Here is an 11,105-nt window from a genome sequence, read left to right as displayed (position 1 = left end):
GTAGTAATGATTACTCCCTGGTTTAGTGCGGCATGCTTTACAACTTAGAACTGGGGCTCCAAAAGCGTTTTGAGCAGCACGAAGCATATGAGATGTTCCAAGAGCTGAAAATGGTTTTCCAAGCTCATGCCCGGGTCGAGAGATATGAAGTCTCCGATAAGTTTTACAGTTGTAAGATGGAGGAAAACAGTTTTGTCAGCGAGCATATACTCAAAATGTCTGGGTTGCACAACCACTTGTCTCAGCTGGGAGTTAATCTTCCAAATGACTCGGTCATTGACAGAATCCTCCAGCTGCTTCCACTTAGCTACAAGAGCTTTGTGATGAACTACAATATGCAAGGGATGGATAAGTCCATTCCTGAGTTATATTCAATGTTGAAATCAGCGAAGGTGGAAATAAAAAATGAACATCAAGTGTTGATGGTGAATAAAACCACTAGTTTCAAGAAAGGCAAGGGTAAGAAGAACTTCAAGAAGGACAACAAGGGAGTTGCCGCGCCCGGTAAATCAGTTGCCGGGAAGAAGCCAAAGAATGGACCCAAGCCCGAGACTCAGTGCTTTTATTGTAAGGGAAATGGTCACTGGAAGCGGAACTGCCCCAAGTACTTAGCGGATAAGAAGGCCGGCAACGTCAAAGGTATATGTGATATACATGTTATTGATGTGTACCTTACTAGCCCTCGTAGTAGCTCCTAGGTATTTGATACCGGTGCGGTTTCTCATATTTGTAACTCAAAACAGGAGCTACGGAATAAGCGGAGACTGGCGAAGGATGAGGTGACGATGCGCGTCGGGAATGGTTCCAAGGTCAATGTGATCGCCGTCGGCACGCTACCTCTACATCTACCCGCGAGGTTAGTTTTAAACCTCAATAATTGTTATTTAGTACCAGCTTTGAGCATGAACATTATATATGGATCTCGTTTAATGTGAGATGGCTACTCATTTAAATTCGAGAATAATGGTTGTTCCATTTATATGAGAGTTATGTTTTATGGTCATGCCCCGTCGGTCAATGGTTTATTTTTGTTTAATCTCGAACGTGATGTTACACATATTCATAGTGTGAATGCCAAAAGATGTAAGGTTGATAATCATAGTCCCGCATACTTGTGGCTCTGCCGCCTTGGTCACATTGGTGTCAAACGCATGAAGAAACTCCATGCAGATAGACTTTTGGAGTCTCTTGATTATGAATCATTTGACACGTGCGAACCATGCCTCATGGGCAAAATGACCAAGACTCCGTTCTCCAGAACAATGGAGCGAGTTCTGGAATGGTCCGAAGGTGAAGATTTATATATGGGAAGTCCAGTTTCAGTCGCCAGAATAGTTTCGGGGGTTATCGGTATTGTGCCGGGACCACCGGGTGGGGCCACCTGCCCTGGTGGGCCTAATGGGCTGAACAAGGGAGGGAACCAGCCCCTGGTGGGCTGGTGCGTGATGTCTACTACACAACCTTCTTCTTGTAGATGTTGTTGGGCCTCCAAGTGCAGAGATTTGTAGGACAGTAGCAAATTTCCCTCAAGTGGATGACCTAAGGTTTATCAATCTGTAGGAGGCGTAGGATGAAGATGGTCTCTCTCGGGCAACCCTGCAACCAAATAACAAAGAGTCTCTTGTGCCCCCAACACACCCAATACAATGGTAAATTGTATAGGTGCACTAGTTCAGCGAAGAGATGGTGATACAAGTGGTATATGGATAGTACATAATAGTTTTTGTAATCTGAAAATATAAAAACAGCAAGGTAACTAATGATAAAAGTGAGCGTAAACGGTATTGCAATGCGTTGAAACAAGGCCTAGGGTTCATACTTTAGCTAGTGAAAGTTCCCTCAACAATACTAACATAATTGGATCACATAACTAGCCCTCAACATGCAACAAAGAGTCACTCCAAAGTCACTAATAGCGGAGAACGAACGAAGAGATTATGGTAGGGTACGAAACCACCTCAAAGTTATTCTTTCCAATCAATCCGTTGGGCTATTCCTATAAGTGTCACAAACAACCCTAGAGTTTGTACTAGAATAACACCTTAAGACACAAATCAACCAAAACCCTAATGTCACCTAGATACTCCAATGTCACCTCAAGTATCCGTGGGTACGATTATACGATATGCATCACACAATCTCAGATTCATCTATTCAACCAACACAAAGGACCTCAAAGAGTGCCCCAAAGTTTCTACCGGAGAATCACGACAAAAATGTGTGCCAACCCCTATGCATAGGTTCATGGGCGGAACCCGCGAGTTGATCACCAAAACATACATCAAGTGAATCATGTGGTATCCCATTGTCACCACAGATATGCACGGCAAGACATACATCAAGTGTTCTCAAATATTTAAAGACTCAATCCGATAAGATAACTTCGAAGGGGAAACTCAATTCATTACAAGAGAGTAGAGGGGGAGAAGAAACATAAGTTCCAACTATAATAGCAAAGCTCGCGATACATCAAGATCATGCGAAATCAAGAACACGAGAGAGAGAGAGAGATCAAACACATAGCTACTGGTACATACCCTCAGCCCCGAGGGAGAACTACTCCCTCCTCGTCATGGAGAGCACCGGGATGATGAAGATGGCCACCGGAGAGGGATTCCCCCTCCGGCAGGGTGCCGGAATAGGTCTAGATTGGCTTTCGGTGGCTATGGAGGCTTCTGGCGGCGGAACTCCCAATATATTGTGCTCACGGATGTTTTTAGGGTATATGGAGATATATAGGCGGAAGAAGTACGTCAGGGGGGCCACGAGGGGCCCACGAGGGTGGAGGGCGCGCCTTAGGGGGGTGGGCATGCCCCCTACCTCGTGGCCTCCTCGAAGCTTCCTTGACGTAGACTCCAAGTCTCCCGGGTTGCTTTCCTTCCAAAAATGAGTTCCGTGAAGTTTCAGGTCAATTGGACTCCGTTTGATTTTCCTTTTCTTCGAAACCCTAAAATAGGCAAAAAAAACAGAAACTGGCACTGGGCTCTGGGTTAATAGGTTAGTCCCAAAAATAATATAAAAGTGTATAATAAAGCCCATAAACATCCAAAAACAGAAGATAATATAGCATGGAGCAATCAAAAATTATAGATACGTTGGAGACGTATCAGCATCCCCAAGCTTAATTCCTGCTCGTCCTCGAGTAGGTAAATGATAAAACAGAATTTTTGATGCGGAGTGCTACTTGGCATAATTTCAATGTAATTCTTCTTAATTGTGGCATGAATATTCAGATCCGTAAGATTCAATATAAAAGTTCATATTGACATAAAAATAATAATACTTCAAGCATACCAACTAAGCAATTATGTCTTCTCAAAATAACATGGCCAAAGAAAGTTCATCCCTACAAAATCATATAGTTTGGTCATGCTCCATTTTCATCACACAAGAATGCTCTCATCATGCACAACCCTGATGACAAGCCAAGCAATTGTTTCATACTTTAGTAATCTCAAACCTATAAACTTTCACACAGTACATGAGCGCGAGCCATGGATATAGCACTATGGGTGGAATATAATAATGGGGGGGTTATGTGGAGAAGACAAGAAAGGAGAAATTCTCACATCAACAAGGCTAATCGATGGGCTATGGAGATGCCCATCGATTGATGTTAATGCAAGGAGTAGGGATTGCCATGCAACTGATGCACTAGAGCTATAAATGTATGAAAGCTCAACAAAAGAAACTAAGTGGGTGTGCATCCAACTTGCTTGCTCATGAAGACCTAGGGCGCTTGAGGAGGCCCATTGTTGGAATATACAAGCCAAGTTCTATAATGAAAAATTCCCAGTAGTATATGTAAGTGACAAAACAAGAGACTCTCTATCATGAAGATCATGGTGCTACTTTGAAGCACAAGTGTGGAAAAGGATAGTAGCATTGTCCCTTCTCTCTTTTTCTCTCATTTTTTTATTTTATATTTTATATTTTTCTGGCCTTCTCTCTCTCTTTTTTTATGGCCTTTCTCTTTTTTTGGGCCTTCTCTTTTTTGTGGCCTTCCTTTTTTTCCTCACTTGGGACAATGCTCTAAAAATGATGATCATCACACTTCTATTTATTTACAACTCAATGATTACAACTCGATACTAGAACAAGATATGACTCTATATGAATGCCTCTGGCGGTGTACTGGGATTGCGATGAATCAAGTGTGACATGTATGAAAAATTATGAACGGTGGCTTTGCCACAAATACGATGTCAACTACGTGATCACGCAAAGCAATATGACAATGATGATGCGTGTCATAATAAACGGAACGGTGGAAAGTTGCATGGCAATATATCTCGGAATGGCTATGGAAATGCCATAATAGGTAGGTATGGTGGTTGTTTTGAGGAAGATATAAGGAGGTTTATGTGTGATAGAGTGTATCATATCACGGGGTTTGGATGCACCGGCGAAGTTTGCACCAACTCTCAATGTGAGAAAGGGCAATGCACGGTACCGAAGAGGCTAGCAAGGATGGAAGGGTGAGAGTGTGTATAATCCATGGACTCAACATTAGTCATAAAGAACTCACATACTTATTGCAAAAATCTACAAGTCATCAAAAACCTCGGCACTACGCGCATGCTCCTAGGGGGATAGATTGGTAGGAAAAGACGATCGCTCGTCCCCGACCGCCATTCATAAGGAGGACAATCAAATAACACCTCATTTTTCAAATTTGTTACATAACGTTTACCATATGTGCATGCTGCGGGACTTGCAAACTTCAACACAAGAATTTCTAAATTTCACAACTACTCAACTAGCACGACTTTGATATTATTACCTCCATATCTCAAAACAATCATCAATTATCAAACTTCTCTTAGTATTCAATGCACTCTATAAGAAAGTTTTTATTATATCCCCCTTGGATGCCCATCATATTAGGACTAGTTTCATAACCAAAGCAAACTACCATGCTATTTAAGCCTATCAAAATAATATAAGTGAATCATGAGAGTTCATCTATTTCTTCAAAATAAAACTACCACCATGCTCTAAAAGATATAAGTGAAGTACTAGAGCAAATGACAAACTACTCTGAAAGATATAAGTGAAGATCAATGAGTAGTCGAATAATTATGCAACTATGTGAAGACTCTCTAACATTTAATAATTTCAGATCTTGGTATTTTATTCAAACAGAAAGAAAAACTAAATAAAATAAAATGACGCTCCAAGCAAAACACACATCATGTGGTGAATAAAAATATAGCTCCAAGTAAAGTTATCGATGAACGAAGACGAAAGAGGGGATGCCTTCCGGGGCATCCCCAAGATTAGGCTCTTGGTTGTCCTTAAATATTTCCTTGGGGTGCCTTGGGCATCCCCAAGCTTAGGCTCTTTCCACTCCTTATTCCATAGTCCATCGAATCTTTACCCAAAACTTGAAAACTTCACAACACAAAACTTAAGAGAAAACTCGTAAGCTCCGTTAGTATAAGAAAACAAAACACCACTTCAAAGTACTGTAATGAACTCATTATTTATTTATATTGGTGTTAAACCTACTGTATTCCAACTTCTCTATGGTTTATAAACTCTTTTACTGGCCATAGATTCATCAAAATAAGCAAACAACACACGGCAAACAGAATCTGTCAAAAACAGAACAATCTGTAGTAATCTGTATCAAACGTATACTTATGGAACTCATAAAATTCTCACATAAATTGGTGGACCTGAGTAATTTGTCTTTTAATCATCTGCAAAAAGAATTAACTAAATAGCACTCTCCAATAAAAAGTGGTAGCAATTCTTGTGAGCGCTAAAGTTTCTGTTTTTTACAGCATGATCGACAAGACTTTCCCCAAGTCTTCCTAACGGTTCTACTTGGCACAAACACAAATTGAAACATAAAAACTCAAACATAACAGAGGCTAGATGAATTATTTATTACTAAACAGGAACAAAAAGCAAAGAACAAGAATAAAATTGGGTTGCCTCCCAACAAGCGCTATCATTTAATGCCCCTAGCTAGGCATGATGATTTCAATGATGCTCGCATAAAGAATAAGAATTGAATAATAAAGAGAGCATCATGAAGAATATGACTAGCACATTTAAGTCTAACCCACTTCCTATGCATAGGGATTTTGTGAGCAAACAACTTGTGGGAACAAGAATCAACTAGCATAAGAAGGCAAAACAAGCATAACTTCAAAAGTTTAAGCACATAGAGGGGAAACTTGATATTATTGCAATTCCTACAAGCATATTTTCCTCCCTCATAATAGTTTTCAGTAGTATCATGAATGAATTCAACAATATAGCCAGAACCTAAAGCATTATTTTCATGATGCATAAGCATAGAATTTTTATTTCTCTCCACATAAGCAAAATTCTTCTCATTCGGAATAGTGGGAGTATCATAAGAGACTCGAACACTATAAATTGTTTCCACATTAAAAGAGTAATGTTCAGAAAAGGGGTAATAATAATCATGACAATTTTTATAAATATAATCATTACTTTTTATAGCATAAGTATCATCACAATAATCATCATAAGTAGGAGGCATGCTATCATCATTATAAATTTGCATATCAAAACTTGGGAGACTAAAAATATCATCTTCATTAAACATAGCATCACCAAGCTTGGGACAAACATTAATTACAGCAAATATATTCTCAAAAACATCATCTTCATCAAACATAGCATCCCCAAGCTTGTGGCTTTGCATATCATTAGCATCATGGATATTCAAGGAATTCATACTAACAACATTGCAATCATGCTCATCATTCAAATATTTAGTGCCAAACATTCTAATGCATTATTCTTCTAGCACTTGAGCACAATTATCGGAATCCTTATTCTCGTGAAAGATATTAAAAAGATGAAGCATATGAGGTATCCTCAATTCCAATTTTTTTGTAGTTTTCTTTTATAAACTAAACTAGTGCTAAAACAAGAAACAAAAAGATTCGATTGCAAGATCTAAAGATATACCTTCAAGCACTCACCTCCCCGGCAACGGCGCCAGAAAAGGGCTTGATGTCTACTACACAACCTTCTTCTTGTAGACGTTGTTGGGCCTCCAAGTGCAGAGGTTTGTAGGACAGTAGCAAATTTCCCTCAAGTGGATGACCTAAGGTTTATCAATCCGTAGGAGGCGTAGGATGAAGATGGTCTCTCTCAAGCAACCCTGCAACCAAATAACAAAGAGTCTCTTGTGTCCCCAACACACCCAATACAATGGTAAATTGTATAGGTGCACTAGTTCGGCGAAGAGATGGTGATACAAGTGGTATATGGATAGTAGATAATAGTTTTTGTAATCTGAAAATATAAAAACAGCAAGGTAACTAATGATAAAAGTGAGCGTAAACGGTATTGCAATGCGTTGAAACAAGGCCTAGGGTTCATACTTTCGCTAGTGCAAGTTCCCTCAACAATACTAACATAGTTGGATCACATAACTAGCCCTCAACATGCAACAAAGAGTCACTCCAAATTCACTAATAGCAGAGAACAAACGAAGAGATTATGGTAGGGTATGAAACCACCTCAAAGTTATTCTTTCCAATCAATCCGTTGGGCTATTCCTATAAGTGTCACAAACAACCCTAGAGTTCGTACTAGAATAACACCTTAAGACACAAATCAACCAAAACCCTAATGTCACCTAGATACTCCAATGTCACCTCAAGTCCGTGGGTATGATTATACGATATGCATCACACAATCTCAGATTCATCTATTCAACCAACACAAAGGACCTCAAAGAGTGCCCCAAAGTTTCTACCAGAGAATCACGACGAAAATGTGTGCCAACCCCTATGCATAGGTTCATGGGCGGAACCCGCAAATTGATCACAAAAACATACATCAAGTGAATCACGTGGTATCCCATTGTCACCACAGATACGCACGGCAAGACATACATCAAGTGTTCTCAAATCTTTAAAGACTCAATCCGATAAGATAACTTCGAAGGGGAAACTCAATTCATTACAAGAGAGTAGAGGGGGAGAAGAAACATAAGATCCAACTATAATAGCAAAGCTCGCGATACATCAAGATCGTGCCAAATCAAGAACACGAGAGAGAGAGAGAGATCAAACACATAGCTACTGGTACATACCCTCAGCCCCGAGGGAGAACTACTCCCTCCTCATCATGGAGAGCACCGGGATGATGAAGATGGCCACCGGAGAGGGATTCCCCCCTCCGGCAGGGTGCCGGAACGGGTCTAGATTGGCTTTCGGTGGCTACGGAGGCTTCTGGCGGCGGAACTCCCGATCTATTGTGCTCCCGGATGTTTTTAGGGTATATGGAGATATATATAGGCGGGAGAAGTACGTCACGGGGGCCACTAGGGGCCCACGAGAGTGGAGGGCGTGCCCCCTACCTCGTGGCCTCCTCGAAGCTTCCTTGACGTAGACTTCAAGTCTCCCGGGTTGCTTTCCTTCCAAAAATGAGTTTCGTGAAGTTTCAGGTCAATTGGACTCCGTTTGATTTTCCTTTTCTTCGAAACCCTAAAATAGGCAAAAAAACAGAAACTGGCACTGGGCTCTGGGTTAATAGGTTAGTCCCAAAAATAATATAAAAGTGTATAATAAAGCCCATAAACATCCAAAACAGAAGATTATATAGCATGGAGCAATCAAAAATTATAGATACGTTGGAGACGTATCAGTGTGCGCCCCCCAAGGGGCCCAAGGCGCCTAGGGTTAGAAACCCTAGGGGTGGGGGCGCCTCCACCCGACTTGGGGGGGGGCAAGTCCCCCCCCCCCCTTGTAGATGGGATCTGGGGGGCGGCCCCCTCTCCCCTTCCCCTATAAATAGTGGGGGTGGGAGGGCTGCCACACCCTTCCCTTGGCGCAGCCCTTCCCCTCTCAAACACCTCCTCCTCCTCTGTCACGCTTGGCGAAGCTCTGCCGGAGAACCACGAGCTCCATCACCACCACACCGTCGTGATGTCGGAGTTCTCCCTCAACTTCTCCTCTCCCCTTGCTGGATCAAGAAGGAGGAGACGTCCCTGGGCTGTATGTGTGTTGAACACGGAGGTCGGAGGCACTGTTGTTCGGTGCTTAGATCGGAATTGACCACGATCTGAATCGCCGCGTATACGACTCCACCAACCGCGTTCTTGCAATGCTTCCGCTTAGCGATCTTCAAGGGTATGAAGATGCACTCCCCCTCTCTTGTTGCTAGCATCTCCTAGATTGATCTTGGTGACACGTAGGATTTTTTTTGAATTATTGCTACGTTCCCCAACAATTAGAGTGGTGTGCTTAGAGATGTAAGGATGCAACTGATGTTCTCTTTGATAATGCTCTTGGAAATCATCAGATGACTTGTCATGAAATTCAGAAGCAACTTGTGCAAGCTTGTGCTGAAAAAACTATTGAAGTCATGATGAATGAGCTTGGGGGCGGTCAATTCTCACTTCTTGTTGATGAGTCCCGTGATGTGTCAATCAAGGAGCAAATGGCTGTGATTTTGATGTTTTGGAATAAGCAAGGATAGAGTTTAGAAAGGTTGCTTTGTGTTAAGCATGTTGTTGACACCACATCTGCTTCTCTCAAACGATCTTTGGATAAAGTGTTTGCTACCCATAACTTGAGCATGTCTAGGCTGAGAGGGCAAGGATATGATGGAGCCTCAAATATGCGTGGGCAACTTAACGGCCTAAAGAAACTAGTGCTAGATGATAATCCTCATGCATTTTATGTGCATTATTTCGCCCATCAGCTTCAACCAGTAGTTGTGGCTGTTGTGAAAGGAGTTCTTGCTATTAGTGATTTCTTTGGCTATACAAATATCACTCTGACCATGGTAAGTGCATCTTGTAGAAGAAAAGATGCATCGCTGCAGAAAAATCATGACAAGATTGTAATCCAATTGGAGAATGGGGAGATTATGAAGGGAAGGGGCGAACATCTAAGTGCTACATGCTATTTGTGGAACACGGTGATCCAAGTGCTACATGCTATTTGTTTAGATGGGGAAAATGACGATGACAAAGGCAAAGCATCATGTTTGATGAAACAAATGGAAGTATTTGAATTCATACTCATATTGCACTTGATGATTAAAGTTCTTGGTTTGACTAATGATTTGTCACAAGCATTGCAACAAAAGGACCAAAACATACTAGTGCAATGAACATGATTGTCTTCGTGAAAAGGTTATTGCAGCATTTGAGGGATGAAGGGTGGGAGCCACTTTTGGAGGCTACAACTGCATTTTGTGTTTAGAGAGATATACCAGTGCCAAATATGAATGATAATATTTCAACCAGGGGTTATCCAAGGAGCTCACATAAGTCATACACTCGCTTCCATCACTATAAGGTAGAAATATTCAATGAGCTGATTGATAGAAACATAGCCGAGATGAACAATCGATTTAGTGAAACAACAACCCGATTATTGATTTGCATTTCATGTCTAGATCCTAGAGACTCGTTCAGTAGCTTTAACCATGACAAGATAATTGAGCTTGCAAGCATTTACTCAACAGACTTTGATCTAGAAGAACGGAAATTTTTGAGTGGTCAGCTTGACATATACATTGATGTGATGAAAATATCACCTTTTTGTGGTTGTGATAGTCTATCAAGTATTTCCGTCAAGTTAGTTCAAACTAAGGAGTATTTGCGTTTCCTATTTGTTTATCGACTCATCAAACTCGCATTGATATTGCCGGTAGCAACAACATCAGTTGAAAGGGTTTTCTCAGCCATGAATATAATAAAGACAGATTTGAGAAACAAGATACATGATGAATGGTTGAATGATATGATGGTTTGCTATGTTGAGAGAGATATATTTGTTGGGATTGAAGACAAGAAGATTATCAAACATTTTCATGGCCTAAGGAATCGTAGAAGCCATCTTCCAAATCCTCAATGTATAACCACAACTTAATGGCAAACATTTGTTTTATCTGTTGTTTGAACAAATGGAATACTATGTTGTGATTTGGATTAATCTAATTGTTTTTACATGTTTCAGGCACCTAATGGACTAGAAGATCAAAAATTTGGGATAAAGCATGGAAGATTTAGCCAGCTCACGAGTCCAAGTTATACTTTATGTGATTTTTTGCGTTACATTTTTGCCTAGTTCTTGAGACGTAAACTACTTTGATAA

This window comes from Triticum aestivum, chromosome 5A (genome assembly GCF_018294505.1).
Source record: "Triticum aestivum cultivar Chinese Spring chromosome 5A, IWGSC CS RefSeq v2.1, whole genome shotgun sequence".
Classification (NCBI taxonomy): domain Eukaryota; kingdom Viridiplantae; phylum Streptophyta; class Magnoliopsida; order Poales; family Poaceae; genus Triticum; species Triticum aestivum.
This window is presented reverse-complemented; position numbering follows the sequence as displayed.